The sequence below is a fragment of the Anomalospiza imberbis genome, chromosome 13 (assembly GCF_031753505.1).
Source record: "Anomalospiza imberbis isolate Cuckoo-Finch-1a 21T00152 chromosome 13, ASM3175350v1, whole genome shotgun sequence".
NCBI classification, from domain to species: Eukaryota; Metazoa; Chordata; class Aves; order Passeriformes; family Viduidae; genus Anomalospiza; species Anomalospiza imberbis.
The window spans coordinates 5,437,277-5,454,837 of NC_089693.1; the positions used below are offsets into that span (position 1 = coordinate 5,437,277).

Consider the following 17,561-nt stretch of genomic DNA (forward strand, 5'->3'; position numbering starts at 1 on the left):
CTGAATAGGCTGAAAATTGCACGACTCGATTGCATATTTAAAATGGATTTTGTCTTGCCCTCTCAGGTCTTGCGTGTGTATGCAAAGGCTGTGTGCACCCCTCTGCCTGACGTGGTGCCCTGCTCAGAGGCTGCCTGTGCTGCTTCATCCTGAGGTCTGAGCAAATGCAGCTGCTTCCAGGGCTTTGGAACAAAGCAATACAGCCAGGCAGGGTGGTGCATGGCAAAGGAGCCCTAAAAAGAAAGAGGGTGATGAATATTCAAGGTCAGACCTGAAGGGGCTTTGAGCAACCTGGTCTAGTGTGAGATGTCCCTCTGCTCATTGTCTGTCTGCTCATGGACTAGATGATCTTAAGCAACACTTCCAACCCAACCTATTCCATGATTCTGTGAAGAGGATGTCAAGACACTTGAAGCCTTTTTTTTCCTCAAATTAAGTTCAGGTCCACTGAGTCCTTCCCTGGAGGATATGAAAATACCCTCAGATTTCAAGGGGAATTCAATCTGATCTTGATTTCAATTTGTCTAACTTGAATTGAACTAAAATTGGGTTAGATTCAAACACAATTAAAAAAAAATCAAATTACACGTTTGAAAAGTGTTTCTAGCAGCAGCATCAGTGCCACTTAATGGTGGCAAAAGGGTCAGATGTGGTCCAGGTTTCATTTGCATCCTGACACTATGTCACTGATGGACTCTGTGAGAGGAGCTCTGGGACTTTCTTTTCTCAGCTGGGACAGCTCCAAACATGACCCAAAGCCATGATCACAAGCAGATCCCCAAAGTATGCATAGGAAAGAGGTCAAATATCCCTCAAATCCCTAAATTGCCTCCAGACTGCCTAGAGCTTATCAGAAACAGTATAAAAGGTTCAATCTCTGTCAAAGAGTCCCTACATCCATAAGACCTGCTACATCTCAGGAAGCTCCAGAAGTGGGGGAAGTCTCTAACCTGTTGCCTCTGCTGGGAGTTGTCTGCCTGAAGTGATGGGTCTATTACATTTCCCTAGCACAAAATCAGCTCACAATTAAATATATATGTGTGGGCAAAGTTCCAATCTGTTTACTTCCCCGCTCTACCCAGGGAGAGCCCTGAGAACAGCATTAAAACAAGAGGCCAGCTGGGCCAACAGAAATGTTCACGGCTGGCTGCAGTGCAGCACTTAGTTGCAAACACAGAAAATAGCCCACTACATCAGAGAGAGAAAAATGAAATACACAAGGCACGCTGCAGTGCCTGAGCAGCTCCCTTTTCACATGGTCAGGGGTGCTTGGTGTCCCTCCCTGGTGCCTCCAGGGTGCAATGCTCCCTCCTGGTGCTCGGGGACATGCCCAGCCCCAGAGCCATGCACGCAGTCCCCTGGGTTATGGGGTGGGCTGCACGTTTTGAGGACAGGCAAAGTGACACATCCTGTCACCAGAGCAGGGTCGGTCAGCTGTACAGGAGCCTGTGCCCTTAGCAGGTGCTTCAATGTCAAAGGTATTAAAGCTGGTTATTTTCAGCGCTGTGCCAAGTGCCGTGCAGGCTTGTTCCTCCCCTACCCCCATTCTAATTAAATTTATAGGCAGCAACTACGAGCTGGGCTAAGAGTGGAGCTGTCAAGTTAAGAGAGAAGCACCAGCATTGCAAAACCCTCCAGCTGGAAAGACAGAGTTTCTGATGGTTGCTGTATTTTCTGGAAATTATCTCTCCAGTCTCATCTCTCATGTATTTCTCCATATATCTCATCTCCCCCTTTGTCTCTCACACACCCAGGTGCATGCACACACGCAGAGGCACGTGCCCACTCTCTAAGTTATGTGCTATTGCCTCAATTTGGTGGATTACCCCTTGTCTTAACAGGAATATATACAATATAGCTGAGGGCTCTATCCTTCTGCCAGCTACATCAGTGTAAGGCAGGCTGTTCCAGCAGTGAAAATGCCTCATTTAACCCTAGATACAGGCAATTCTGATTTTCAGAGGAGCTGGTGAGAACAGCAGGTCTGCAGCTCTCAACTGATGGTCCTGTGACTGCGTGGTGCAAAGTTGTCCCAGAGTTTGCACCTCATCCACCACCAGAAGACTTGTTAGAGAAGTGCTATAGGCATGTCCTGGATAAAATGGGGCAATCTTGGTCACTGTTCCAAGATTAATTTCTCCAGCAAGGCAAAAAGCTGAGATCTTCACATGGTTCACAGTGAACATTCCCTACAGCTTTCAGCTTTACATAAAACCATCCCTGCTGCTCTCAGCATATCAGAGGAACTCTGATTCTGCTTGAGTAGTGCCTCCAGAGACAACAGCACCTTAAGGCATGAGGCAGCCCCAGGACCTACAGACGCTCTTTTTCCCCTCTTGAATTGTTCTGCAGGGGTTCCCCTGACCTAGACTGGGAGAGGTGATAAGATTGCAGCCAGCAGCAAAATGGCAGCATGCCAAATAAATATATTTTCTGCAGCCCTTCTGAGAGTCATGTTACTTCAAACTACAGTGTGTTCTTACCTGCACACACGTGGAGTGCACTGGCTGGTGCCTGTGTGGCACAGAAGAATGCTCATCCAGTTCATTTCCCTCTGGCCATATTGGAGGACAACAATTCCAATACAGCTATCCCATCCAGAGGTTGCACACCAAATCACCAGGGAAGGCAGCTTGGTGGAGGGTTTCAGTGTGCTGTTGTACAAATTGCAGCTGGCTTTGAAGCTACTTAAACTGGAGGATGATGTGATTCTGATTTCTACATCTCCTGGATGAGAGGTTGCATTGCAAAGCCCAAACCTGATCCCCAGAGTTTTTCAGAAGAAAAACTCCCTCAACAATTCTACTACCACTGCAATTCCCAAGATAGTCTTCAAAACTGAAAAAAATCAGAAAAAGATGAGGTGAAGGATACATAAGAGATTGAAGGATACAAAAAATTATTTTTGGTATAGCAGATAACCTGCAAGAGGTGCTGAATGTCCACAAAGAATGGGAGGGAAGATGGAGCTCTTTCAAAGTCAGGCATTAGGTTTTCCCTGTTACTATTTGCTGTTTTTGTCAAAGAAAAAAAGAACAAACTAAAATAAACTATCCAAAACTTCATGTCTGATGATGTTTGAAAATCTTTCTCTAGGTGCTTGGGGTGGGTGAGACAGAAAATCAGGTACCTGTGATGCCTCAGTACCATCTTTAAGTAAAATCTAAAGAGTGGGGATTGGGTGCAGTTTAGGTCTCCTCATGCATGGCTTAAGTTTTAAAATGTTTTGAGATGTAACCTGGAAAACTTGTCATCCTTTTATTGCCCACGGAGAGGATAATTAACACTGTAAAATGCAGCAGGTGATGTGTACCCCTTTCTGATGTCAGGGGCCCATTTTAAGGTCGGTGATTGAAATGCTCTGGTGGTGTCAGCTGAGCCTTTGTATCTTCTAGGATTTTACTCGCCAAGGACTCTTAAGATCATGCACATTCATTAGTTTAAAAGAAGTTATAATTACCCATCCAAACTCACCATCTTCCATTTCCTCCTAAACTTGCTCACCTAAGTAGGTGGCAATGACTGTGTTTGCTAACTGGTGATTAGTTGATTGATAAACCTGCATCAGCATAACTTTCAGGGGAAAAAAGTAAAGTTAATAATGAGTTGATCTTTTACTTCAACATGAGGTAATTTTATATGAACTTAACTTGGCCAATTCATTAGGGTAAGAAAGGAGAAAGAGAGAGAGCTTGTATTCCTTTGAACTCGTACTGCAGCAGAGGCAAGCAAATGGGAAAATTTCTGAATGTACTCATATTTTAAAATCCACATTAATTATAAATCCACTTATTTTTTGTAAAGGCAGGGTCTGCAGCCTGGTTGGGGGAGGGAATAGGGGGTCATGTATAAATTGTCTCCCAAGGACCCCACTGAAATTTCCATAGCATTCACCATATGACACTGATGTGTGAAAATTGACATGAAGATTTGAAAATTGGGACCGAGGGAGACCAAGCATAAAATAACTTCAATTTTGCGCTCTCTCTGTCTCTCGGAGGAATAGTGCAGTGGACTGACCAACACAACACAAACGAGTGAAGGGGAGAGAAAAAAATATTCAGGGAGAAGGATAGTAGTTATTAAAGAGAAAACACACTCCTCACTCACTGAGAGAAAGGATGATCAATGGATTTAGTCACAGAGAAATTCAAGCAGAAAATTGCTGCTGTTTTTTATCTGAGAGGCAGAAAGTTTAACCAAACCAGAATCCTCTCAACTCACATCCAAGGCAAACACAGTGAAGAAAACCACTGTGTTTTAGTACAGTGGGAGAATTCTGTTTGTGTGTGTATGTGTAAATTTTTGTTTGTGATAATACAAGAGTTATGATGCCAAATAAACTGTAAGGTAGAATCCTCACCTCCAGAAAATAGCTACATTTTATCCTATCTCTATTCTTTCACTCTTTTTATGCCTCTGAATGTGGTTTTGTTATTTTGTAGCCTCCTGATAGCATTTGTGTAAACCAAACCCAGCTTTAGGACTGGTTCCTTATGCCTTCCAATACATAGATCACTTTGCAAAGGCAGAAGGTACCAAAGCATCACTGGCCTATGGAAAAAACACCAAAGTTCCTCTCCTGAATTATAGCTGCTGTTCAGGAAATAGATATCCATAATTGTCTTAGCACTGGCTAGGTATTCAGTAGCTCACATCTTTGGGTTATTGGTCAAAATGTTAACAGGAGAGAAACTCACTTTGGACTCTAAGCAGGACAATCCAGATCTGCTGTGTCACACTGCAGACAAATACCTGCCCTACCTGCAAGACCATGGGGGTTGTGCAAAACTAGATTTGTCATAAACTTGGTCTGAAAATTCCACATCTGATCTGCTCTACTTTATAGAGACGCTCAACATTCACCATTATCACGAGCTTTGGAGAAGAGCCCAGTTGCTACTGCTGCTATTTCCCTTTTGGGTCACAAGTTGTTTGCTGGTCCCTGTTATGCCAAAGACACCTGCAAGGCAATGGAAGTGCAAGTCTGTACATTTCTGCATTGTATGTGGATAGAGATGAGACAGGCATGTAGACCACGGCTTCAGCTTTAAAGCTACCCATGCTCTAGCTGCTGCAAGTCCTGAGGTCATTCTCAGGCTGACAGGATGCACTGTGCAGTCCTGAACACTCAGTGGTCTCCCCCCAGCCTATTTTTCTCGGGATTACTTACTTTATTTTATTTAGCTTTGTGGCACACAAGGTTCCTTGTGCTTGCTGATATGATGATCTACAAGAGCGGCATTCACATGCTATGGATCTCATTTATTACGAAGTGAAGTATATAATAATGAAAAATAGCTGCAGCTATTCCTCCTCTCTCCAGGGTATCTCAGCACCCTTATGGATGACCGCACACACAGTCAGCTCCACAGAAACAAATGGAGGGGAAATGGCAGCACACAGCTCCGAGCTGGAGGACTGAGTGCCTTTGGTCTGGAGCACGCTTGATCCATAGCTCCTGTTGAAGGCACATTACAGAGGGTACTGAAAAAAATATATTTTTTGCAACAGCATGCCTAGATGTGGAGCAGATTGGCCTTGTAGGAAGTGGGGAGTGGGCAGAGAGGGGCATTCTCTATTACAGCAGCCCGCAGGAAGCATTTGTCAATAAACACCTTGAGGATTTTTCTATAGAGTCCAAAGCAAAATGCCCCACGATTCGCAGTCAAACACAAGAGCTGCCCATCATTGACTCTTAATGCTCTGCTGAGCATGAAAACAACAGCATGGAGACAATATGAAAAGGCCTTGCAGGTAATTTCACAGGGTAACAAGAAATGCCAGGCTTATTGTAATTACTGGCACTGGCGACAACGGAGTTAGTTTCATTTAAATGCTGGGACCTTTAGGGCAGCTTCTGTGCTTCACACACTGCCTGGATTTTATAAATTTTGTTCTTTGACTCATCTGATGTAGTTACATAAAATTAGGTGATTTGAGCTGCACTCAAAATGTGCTTTTGAACTCCTTTCCACAACTAGGAAAACTAGGATAGTACATTTAAATTTAAAAAAAAAAAAATTGGAAATTTACTAGGTGATCACCTGATTCCAGCATCTGAGGCTTAAAGGAAAATAATGAGAAAATGACAAGAATTCACAATACTAGAACAATAACAAGGATGATGATATTAATAGCGGTTTATTATCATGTAAATAGAAAATAGGATGCAAAGACACAGTATCTAATGATTTCATTACTTTCTTTTACAGCCTGTTGCAATACACTGGCCATAAGGCAGTATTGACTTGAACTAGAGTTCTGTTATGTGTCTGTCTTTTATTGAAATACTTACATTTCTTTGTACGGTGCCTGAATATGGCAAGGTTGATGCCATCTCCCTTTTAATGAACTCATATCATTAAGTTGCTTGCAATTTACAAAACTGTGATCAGAATATGGCTCAATACTTCTATTAGCACTTTTACATCACTCAGGAAATAATTCTAACAATTATTTCTTCACTCTAATAATAAAACTAATACTTATAATGTGCATGCTTCCTGGGTTTTATTTCAAATACTCTTTAAAGGGCCTGAATTTCTCACCTTTAGAACTCTCTTAGTTTGTATGATCTCTTTGGTAAAGACCCCCTCATTCCAATACAAAGGTGATTTTAAAAAGATTTTCTTTACTTATTTATGTATAATCACAGTACAGATTACATCAAATGCTTTACAATGTACATATAAAACACTCCTGGCTAGTTTCACACACTTGGGAGATAGTAATCTCCCTGTGAAGTTTGAGATGAAATATTCAAATAAGAAGAAAATAAAAAGGATAACACCCACCTTAAAAAGGTCTTCAGAAGCCTGCTGAGCAGAGTTTGAGGAGGAAAGATAGGAACGATATACTGCCATTTTTGAGAAGGGATGGAAGAATCACCTCCATTACTACCATGGAGAAATGTTTTCAAGGTTACTTTTAACTCCCGAGCAATAGTAGCAAACACTTTGCAAGCTGTCCTGAAGATTTTAACTAGAAAAGTGATATTCACAGAAGCAAAAAAGACAGTTATAGGCCATTGGGTGCAGTGTAATTGGTACTCGTCCCCAGCCACAGAGGTTGGAAGCTCTCTCTGAGTTTGACACAGAGCATATATTGAAGTTGGAGGCAGTTTAGTGAAAGCTCATTTTCTTGGACTATATAGTTCTGTCAAAATGCAAGTGCTTCACAAACAGCTTCAGAAATAAAGATGGAAGAATAAAGTTCCCACAATTCTGAAATGTCCACTTTTAACAGTTTGGAAATAGAGTTTGAGGTTTGTGTTTAGTTTTTTTATATATGTGCATTTTAAATATTTTAGTACCTATATATGTGAAACCCCCACAGTTTTAGATCTACAAATATTCAATTTGATATATCTGGTTTATATATATATATATATATATATATATATATATTTATGCAAATAGATACGGGTGTATATAAATATCTTTTCCTTTATTGGAATTTTTGGAATTAGAATTTTTCCTTATTGGAATATTTCCCTTATTATAAAATTATTTTAAAAGCTGAAAAGCAAAATAAAACACTGCAAAATGGATAATCCAAAACTTCAAGCATCTCAGAAGGGAAAGGAGATTAACCTCAATTTTTTTTCTGTAAGTGCTGATCTGCATTGGATTAATCAGACTTTTCCATTTGAAAGCAGAAAGTGAAGTAAGAAACTATCTGACTAATCTTAAGGTAGATATCACGGGTAAAATCAGCTAAGTGTAGAGAAGAAACAGCCCTTCTTGGCTTGTAGGCATCACTTTTTTTTTTTTTTTACAGACAGACAAGGCTTCTTAAGGACATTCTTGATATCTTAATACCTCAATCTTGTTCAGTGTCATTTCTGAATGAGACCATTGTTGAGGCAACAGTGAGTTGCATAGCTCCATCAACCTTCTTTAATTTGCTTGGAGATTATGGGAAAACCTCTATAAATCAGTTTTATGACCTCATGAAAAACTTACAGTTGTATGGCATCACTTGCATGAATTATGAGATAGCCACAAAAAGGACCAAAGATGTCAAGGACACCAAAGTGAAGCATTATGTACCCTGGGACATGGCAGCACATGTCACAAATCTACACTTGGTAGAAATACCAAAGGCAGACATGGAAGTTTAAACTCTCTGTGTCTCCTAAGCATGAAACAGGACTTGAAAAGGGTGGGAAGGAATTTTTAAAATAATCTTCATAAGAGTCATTAGTCTAAAGATGTAATAATTTAATTCTTCATTAGCATCAAAAAAAAAAACCCCAAAAGAATGTGCACAGAAAAAATATACTTAATGAGAAAAGAATGCAGGTCAAATACTCTTTTTCTTATTCAAATAAAAAGTTTACATAATGTCTTTTGTTAGAGACTTTATACACTCTGAATATGCTGCAGCTGTAGCCACATATTCAGTATGTTCACAAAATAGACCTCCAGTTGTTCTTTCCTGGAGTTCCTTCTGCTTTAACATTACATCTCAATGTTTTTTTCATATTTGTCAAAACCTAATCCAATTATCACTGAACTTTATGTTGCTTCATGGTACTGTAAACCTAAAGAAAAGCCTGAATTTTGCAAACTGAGTTGAAAGCCTCGGAAAGCACCTGGAGGTCAGGCTCTTTGTAATGTGAACAGCAGAGATAGCCATACATACCCTGACTATTAGTTAGGTGCTTCCATCAACACAGAAACATTTCATAACATCAAACTGATTTTGACACTGCCTGTTTTTGGAAGAAAACTAGAAGAAAGATCCTGACTCTGATAAAGAACCCATGCCAACTTTTTGAGGGGGACACAACAATATTTGACTTTACATTTTAATTTTCTATCATATAATAGAGAATTATTTTTTAAAAAATTAACCCAAGTAAAATATTCTGGTTTTGTCAAAATATTTCTTTCTTTTATTGACACTAAATCTTATGATGTTTCCTGGCATGAGTACTGAATATTTCCATTGTCACTCCATCCAGAAGGAGCCAGGCTCCCAAATCTCATCCTCCCTGTGTTAAATGAAATGTTTATCCTTCACCAAGAACTGATCAGCCTAAACATAATCCCAGTGAGATTTGCCAGAATAGAGGAGGTAGAAGATCCTGGGCTCAGCCACAGTGAGCCCTGGCCAGGCTGATGTCCTCTCACTTTCCCTGTGTCCCTGCAGCCTTGTCCTGGGGGAGGGGATAAAAATGCAGCTCTATAGCACCTATGGAGAGAAGAAATTGCTGGTGCCGTGTTGGCTGTGCCCTGCAGCCACTGCAGGTGGGTCTGACACTATCTGCTCTCCTCCTGTTTAATTCCCACCTTCTCTGCTTTCTGTCCTCACTTCAGATTTCCCTGGGACTGCTCTTATTGAGCCAGGCAGAGTTTCAGTCCAGGAAAGCAGCAGACCCTGAATACAAGATATCTGTGCCCAGTGTTGTAAACTAAATGGTCCCATTTTCTATTTTAATAGGGCTCAGTGTCTCTCTTTGGAACAGAGAGCTGAGATGGAGAGATAGACTTTGCCTTCCTCCCCTCCCCTGGCCTTCTCAGCTTGATCTTCCTACTAATTCTCTCACTCAGGCCCTGCTGTTTGAGTCTCTTCTCTCTTTTTTCCCCTCTGCCATTATTTCGGGTGGTTACTCATCCCATTTGACTCCCCCCAGGGTGTCACCAGGCTGCTGCCAAAAGCTCTTCTGTTTCCTCTCCTGTTGTGTTCACTCTTTCTCTTTTTTAAACTTTTAATCTCAGTCCTCGGTGAGGTGTGCTGAACAGTCACGATGAAGCATTCAGGATGTTAGAAAGTAAACTGCTGGAAGAGGTCAGCAAGAGCAGAAACCAATAAAGCACCAGAAGGAAGTTTGATATGTACGAACAAAGCAATTGGTAATGATGTGAAATAGTTGGGTCAAACAAGGGCTGTGCACAAATGAAAAGATTCACCTCCAAACACCTGAAAAGTTTACCTAACCTGCTTCTCCTTGGCAGGAGCTGGTCTGTTGCTGTGAACCATTGCTAACAACTTTATACCCTGCTTTATTTGCACATCTCAACACCCACATGAGCGTCTGGCCATCAGCAGCAGGGTGGATTCTTTCTTCAAAAGAAACTCCTTAAATCCTATAAGCCTCCTGTTTCCTTTTCTTTTCTATTCATTGCTGCTTATTATGTGAAAGGTGTGATTTCAGACTGTTTCCAATACCCTCTCTTAGCACCAGTAAAGCCATTGAATTCAAAGGGGTGGCCTCTGATATATGGGATTGTTCAGTGTAAAGGTGGCCTTGTCGAGCTCCTACTTAGTCAGAGAGCAATCAGATACTACAGCTCCTACTAGAGAGGGCAAAATTCCCAATTTGGCAGTCAAGGGAGTTTTGCTTACAAGTGGAAGATGCTTTTTTTAGATGGATTTCATGTCTGAATTCCCCAGATTGACCCAAGAAAAGGTAAGAGGCAAACAAGCAAACAAACAGAGAGATTGAAAGGAAAAGTTCCATTCAGATTAACCCATTTTCATGAAATAAACAAGGTTATTTAAAATAGATAATGAAAACCAATAGCAATAGGACACATTTTGGGCATGGCATTTTCAGACTTGCATTTTAGACAATTCTGCCATATCCATTCCTTGCTCAGAGCTGTCAACTGAGAAAGAGTCGTGCCTGCTTACAGCTTTAATCCTTCTTCTCCTTTCCTCCCTTCTGAGGGGCCAGCACTTCAAGAGGGGATGTATTTTTCCTCCTTGCAAGCCAAGGCCCTTTTCTGGCTTTGCTCTTGATACAGCTCAGGGAAAATATTTTAATGAAATTTCCTCAGAAAGTAAAGTCCCTGTTGGTCCCTCCTGTCTCTGTGTCGTTACTGACCTCCTCAGAGAAAGTGTTCTGGCATTTCCACAATGGCTGAGGTACACTGACCTGAAAGGAACAAAATTCCGAGAGCTGGGCTCAGATGGCAAATTGGACAGGACTTTTCCCTTCTCTGGGAAGGCAGCCAGCCTTCCAGCTGCAGCCTGGGCCACTTCAGAGCAGACCTGGAGGGCACTTTCCTAGACCTCAATGAGAGCAGCCTTTATTAAAAGGAGAATTATAATATTAATAGGAAAATTATTTTGCTGTTAATGACAAAGAACTCAGTTTCTCCATACTTGGACACAGTTATATTCCCAACTATGCCAATCTCAATATTATCTCAGATGGATACTTGTTCCCAGGAGGCCCTTAGGGGAGTGACCTTATGTCCCTCTACCTTTGATAAACCACTGCCTGCATGCATATAAATCAATTAACACCATCAGCTTATGCTAATTTTGAATTTAGATGGCATGCTGGAAATAAACAGGGGTGTTTATGCCTGTCTAGAAAGAGACCACAATAACAATCTTCCTTCTTCCCCAATGTACACACAGAAATACACCCACAGCCAGTGCACACACACATCAGCATCCAGCAAAACCCCAACTTCAAGGAGCCTTCATTTAGCTGCTTGTGCTCTCTCTGTTTTCTAGGGCAATTTGGACAAACAGAGCAGCCAAAATAACACCATGCAACATATAAATATCCCTTGTCAACCATTTGCTTTCTGGTTTGCTGCTGTGTCATTCCCATTCCTGCTTTTGTTGTTGTTCTGGTATTGCTTTCTTTTATTTAAAGTACTTGGAGGGATGTGATGTTACCAGACTGGGAAAAAAAAAAGACATTTAAAAGTGGAAAAAAATTATTCATGAATACAGGTTCCTTTTTATCATAGCCTGACTACCCACAGGAAACAGCACATCACAGCTTCCCCCCACCCCACCACAGAGCATGACTTACTGGTATTAATGGTCAGGAGCCATGCCTGAAATGTTGGGTCCAGACAACAGCAGCTGGGAACACATCCAGGAGGGAGAAGGAGCCTCAGGACACAGAGGATGATCAAAGGAACCCCAACAGCCTATGTGATCAGACCAAATGATAATTTCCCTCTTCACCTCTCCCCTGGCAGCCAGGTGAAGGATTCATAGATGGTGGCCAAGCCACAGCAAGCAGACACCCAAGGAGCTTTAAGGTCCTCCAAGGTCATCAGCAAAAGCTCCTTGTGCTTCCGTCTGAAGGACTTTTCCCTGCCCAGGCTCTGTCTGTGTCTGGACAATGAGTGGAGTATGAGGGTGCTATTTGTAGAGCAAAACACATCAGTATATGACATGTTTTAGTGCAAGACATGCAGAGCTGTGTGCTGAGAATCTATTCTCTGCCATTGACTTATCTCCATGATAAACATATTCATGAACTAGGGGTAATTTTTATCTCTGATTAAAGCTGCAAGCAGGCACAACTCTTTCTCAGTTGACAGCTCTGGGCAAGGAATAGATATGGCAGAATTGTCTAAAATACAAGTCAAGTTAATTTCCTTGGATCCTACAATTCTCATCAACATGGGCATTTTCTGACGATCTGATTTACTTACCAGCAGTGCCCAGCCTTCTATGCCAAGGCAAAGAAAAACAGAGGACATATGCTGAAAAATTTGTAACATGGTCCCCTAATCAAGTGCTGGCTCCATCCTGTATCCTGTTATAAATTGTAATCTACATTGTGTCTACTGTACACATGTCATTATTCTTTCCTCCACTCTGCCTGATTGCATTTAAGTACTTTTTTTAAGTCACTATTGGTTCTCCTATTATTTAAATATTGCTTGGTTTGGTGGTTCTGTCCTTTTCTTTTTAGCAGAGAGACGCAAGGTTACTTTTATTCCTTATATCCGAGGAGCCAATTAATTTCCAGCATCCCCCAATGCCATCCCAATAAATAGAGGCTGCTGTAGCCGTATTTCCTTCCACAGGGAGAGCAGGATGTTGAGCCAGTTCTGAATCCCATCTTAGCTGTACTCCATGGTTGAGATATTCAGAGGATGGTCTCAGCTGAAGCCCTGTCTGCTCACCTGATTATTTTGTGTGCCGTTTTCCTTGTTGCTTTTCTACTACACTCAGAGTATCTGTGCTTCACTTTCACTCCCAGCCCAATGGGACCCCATTTCTGAGCAGTATTACAATGACAATATCCATGGTTGGAGAGAGAAAGCTGAGGGGGGTTTTCATTTTTACTGGGCTTTTAGTTATTTTTAATATTTTTTGCCATAGACTGTTATTTTCTTCCTTTCTGTAGACTCCTTACTTCACCCTTATAAATCCACAAAATACCCTTAAAATTATTCATCTTTCATTTAAAACTGCTGGGGGCTAAACTGGCCCCTGTGCGGTCTGGAGTGAGGAATTAAAACACCACAGCAGCTTTCATGGGAGCAGGTGGCCTAAACAGAGAGACAGGCACAGGCACACCCTGGGCACAGCCCCTCCATAAATAACAGAACTCCAGCCCTCTTAAATATCCTCAGTAAGCCTCCCTAAGAGTTTTAGGGAGACATCATATTCCTTTAAAACTGGGTAGTCAAGCAGCTTCCTTGCTGCTTGGGGGCAGAGCAGCAGTGCCAGTGTCTGGCACACACAGACAAGTGGTTTTTAGAGTGGCAAAGCGATGGAGAAGCAGCATTTTTGCTGGTCTCTGCCCTTATACCTCTCTGTGCTCTGTGCCTTGTCCTGTTTTTGCCAGACTGTCACCTTTCAGTGTGGGGGAAGGTGGGACTGTGCAGGTGGTGGCTCTCGCCAGGACAGGCAGAGTGATGTGACTGGAAGCTGGCCGAGCCCCGGCGCTGCTTTACGCCATCCCAGCTGGTGGCACTACATCATCCCTGCAGGGCCAGGCAGGTGCCTTGACGCTGGCAAAGGGGGAGGGCGGGGATCAAGCACGAGTCAAGGTCAGCAACACAAGCAGAGATGCAAAGGGGGAGATGCATCACAGGCAGTGGGGAGCCTGCTCCATGCTGAGCCTGGGAGCAGCTTGGAGAGGATGCTGTGAATGTGGGACTACCCAGCTACAGACACAAAATTGGGCTTTTCTCTCCTTGAGAAACAGGGAGGAAACAGGGCATCCTTCAGGCAGCAAAGCGCCGTTCAGATCAGACTTCAAGAGGAGAGCGTGCTAAACTGGAAGGCAAAGAGGTTTGACATGGGCAAAAAAACCATACAGTGAAGGACAAAGTACAAAATCTTGCTGGCCAATGGCAAGAAAACCCTCTGTTAGTGAATCTAATAGGCGTGTGACACACACATGGTGGTAGTAGTTGAGCCTTCCCATCTGGCACTACTGATTAATCAAGTGCCTCTAAACCGAGGAAACCTCCAAAAATATCCATCGACAAGAGCTGAGAGTGTGAGAGAAAGTAAGACAACTCCAACTGTGTCGGCAGAGGCTGTGCTTGATGCTAACAGGTGGTGATGAACATTGCGTGATTTAGAGCTCAGAGGGGAATAGGAATCTGAAAGATCAAGTATCATTCCAAAACACTGACAGACTTTGGGATCTGAACCTTCAGGCTTGAGGTCTTCCAGGACAGAGCAGAACATGAAAATAGGGAGAGGAAATGGAGAAATCGGCTCCAGTTCATCATTTCCTGCCTTCAAGAACTCTTCATTATAAATAGCTAAAAAATAAATTTGTAGTTCACCTGATATGCCGATATTCTTGAGAATGCAGAACAATACAAAGTCTGCTTTTGTTCAGATCTTAGAGCAGCGTTCAGACCCCATTCCTTGCTATCAGTAGTACGTTGCATCCTTTTCACATTAAGTGGCAGTGACACCCGTACCCATATCCTATACAAATGTTGATTGGCAGGATGAAGACTGGCAAAAGTAGGATCTACAAGTGATTTATGAATGCAGTTCAGTGGCTCTTGTTTATAAACAGCCTGGTCTGCTGAATTGCTGTATGCATCATTCCTGCAAAGATACATGCAGGTCTCAGGTGCTCTGCACGCAGCAAGAAGCCTGAAAGGCACCAAGGAAGTGAAGGAGGAGAGGTGGAGTAAATGAAATAGAAACCCTTGAGAAGAAAAAATTCATTTCCCTGAAGTTGCAAGACTGAAGTTTAGCAATGGAAGGAATTCACTCGCCTGGCAAGTCTGTGTGCTGCCACAGGAAAGCACTTTGGAACTGCCTTAGCACTGTCCCCAGTATCCTTAGCAGTTATACACCCTGCTCTTCTCCTCAGGCACAGAGCTACCCTGAAAACAGTCTATCCCTCTTACATCCAGCATTAAGCAGTAATATTAACCAGCCAAAGCTTTGCTACTGAACCCAAATAAAATATGATCAGAATTTGGGTTGAGGAAGATCTGGTGAGGGAACTGCACAGAGCAGAGAAGGATTTGTTTTCTTTTTCCATTGTGTCAGAATGAGCCCTATGAAAAGAGGACGGTGCAGCTTTAATAATAAAAAAAAAAAAAAAAAAAAAAGAAAAAAAAAAAAAAAGGAAGAAAAAAAGAAAGAAAGGTGCCTCAGTTGTCTCGGCAGCTGATCAACAAAGGAGCAGTCGTGAGCTGTAACCTCTTGGAGCTGCAGTCTGGAACATGACACATGTCAGGCTATGATAAATGGTGCGGAGTGTGTGCAATTTCAAGCGCAATGCCCTTGAGATGCTCAGGACCCCGATCGCAAATGTTATTGTTAAATTAAACCTTAAAGGAAGGATTGGGAAGGGGAGGGGTGGGTTTGTGTGTGTGTGCGTATGTGTGTATGTGTGTGTATATATATATATATATGGATGTATGAAATGCACAGAAGGGGAAAATGGCGAGGTGAGGAGAGAAAAACTTTATATTTCTTTTAATTGAATTGTGCATCTTCTAGGTCTGGTTGAGCTATGGGAGAACTTCAGGCAGGGTTTTTCTGTCCTACAGGCATTTTATTACTTTTGCTCCATCACAATTTGATAGCTAGAGATCAGCTAAAGTAGGCAGGTGCAAGATTGGAAAACAGGTATATAAATAAATAAACACATGCCACAGATGTGCAGTTTCTCTAGCTCAAGTGTTCTGTGTCCAGGTACCTTTGAATCCAAATGAGTGAAGTTTCAGAGAGAACTGATTTTTTCAGAAAGAGCTGATTTTTGGGAGCTGCTGGTCTCTGAGGGCTTGTTAGTTGTGTAGTTGTTTGATGGTGTGTGTTTGTTCTTTCTGAGGCAAATACTCACTCTTAAAAGCTGCTCTGAGAAAGAGGCAATGTTTACATCCACTCCCATTGTGAGGAGAGCAGGGACTGAATTTTGCAAGTCCTCCAGGCAGATTTCATCCCCATCCTGCAAGAATGGCCCTGATGTGCAGCTCATTGCTTCTGTGGTGTCAGTGCCCTTTCTCCTGTAGTTTTGGAATGGGGTGGGGACAGGGGCAGTGAACAGTGAACAGTGTTTTAGACAAGCAATTGCAGTAGAGTGAGTGGTCAAGGGGTATGGAACAGTGAGTAAGAAACAAAGCAACCTTTCCCACACGCTCAATAACCTTTTGCCAGGAGAGGTGGCAGGGAGAGCTCCACAAGTCTTACCCTCTGAATTTTGCATCACGTGGGTGCTGTGAAGAGCAGGGACTGGATCTCCTGGGCTCCCATCTCTGCAGCTTCCAGCTCCCTCTAAAAAGCTGAGAACCAACATGCTCCTACCTTGAGGTTGTCTCTGGCCATGCTGGACCTGGACTTGAATCTGTTCCTCTCTCCTCTTCCTTCTGCTGCCTATTCTACATCTTCCATCTTTTCCATGTGCAGGGGAGCCTCCAGTTTGAAACTCACACAGATTTCTCAGAAGTCCTCTCTTTACTTTCTCCCTTTCCACCCTACCTCCCCCACCACATCCATGCTAAGTACAATTAGTTTAGGCAGCACAGGAAACACAGTGGAGAAGGGAGCTGTGTACGAGGGGGAGGACATGGAGTGGGTGAGGGACGGAGTGGGGGAGCTGGAAAGTGTTCAAGGGGAAATGCTTGCATGGCTCGCATAATTGAAGGGAAGAAAGAAGCAATGAGAAGCATAAACCCTCCACTGGAAAAGGAGATGGGAAAAGCCTTTAAATCATAATGGAAAGTAAATTCAAACAAACAGTAAAAGGTAACAAAGTACTAGCAGTGACTCATTTAGCGAGATATATTGTTTGTTCTAATTTTTGCCATCTACTTATTGCTCCTGGTTGCCTCCATAGTGACTCATTGTCCAGTAAAACCTTCAGAGTGTCATGACAGCATTAAAACCAAGGCTCAGATCTGGGAAATATAACATATTCAAAGAACATATTAGATACCAAAGTACTAAGATTATTATTTTTAGACGCATCTTATGAACATCCTACATCTTGTTTTGTACTTTTTGGCTACTGTTGCCTGGCGTCCAGGAAAACTCATGTCCTTTTTCGGTTCTTTGGAACATTCTCCCCATGTTTCTTGTTATTAAAGAAAATAAACATTAGACAAAAGCAGACTTTATTGTATCTATAAATAATTTAATGCAGATGGATTCATGGAAAATACCAGCAGGCAGATTTTCAGAGAGAAAGAAAGAAAGGGAATGGTCTAAGGTTAGATGGTGAGGAAACAGAAAGAGTGAAGCAGCAAGAAACTGCAAGATGTGATGAGTAGACACAAACAAGAAGGCAACTAATAAAGGGTAGCTGAACATAAAGATGCCTTGGAAAGACAACTCAATCTCTTTAAAATAAGATTATCCTT

General features: G+C 42.2%; 1 long non-coding RNA gene across 15 annotated transcripts in view; it reads right to left on the reverse strand.

Moving 5' to 3' along the window:
- The window catches only part of LOC137481765 (uncharacterized), a 39,109-nt gene extending 22,102 nt beyond the window's left edge, over positions 1–17,007 (reverse strand). For 8 of the 15 annotated variants that reach the window (XR_011003667.1, XR_011003664.1, XR_011003663.1 and 5 more), the window contains exons 1-4: positions 16,393–17,007; positions 16,046–16,208; positions 4,867–4,963; positions 2,484–2,759 (exon numbers count right to left, since the gene is read on the reverse strand). This is a non-coding gene — a long non-coding RNA (uncharacterized lncRNA). Of the gene's footprint in view, positions 1–2,483; positions 2,760–4,866; positions 4,964–5,173; positions 9,221–16,045; positions 16,209–16,392 lie in introns of those variants that run through there. The other 7 variants (XR_011003666.1, XR_011003665.1, XR_011003670.1 and 4 more) reach the window with 3 other exon arrangements.
- Between the last annotated feature and the right edge of the window lie 554 nt (positions 17,008–17,561).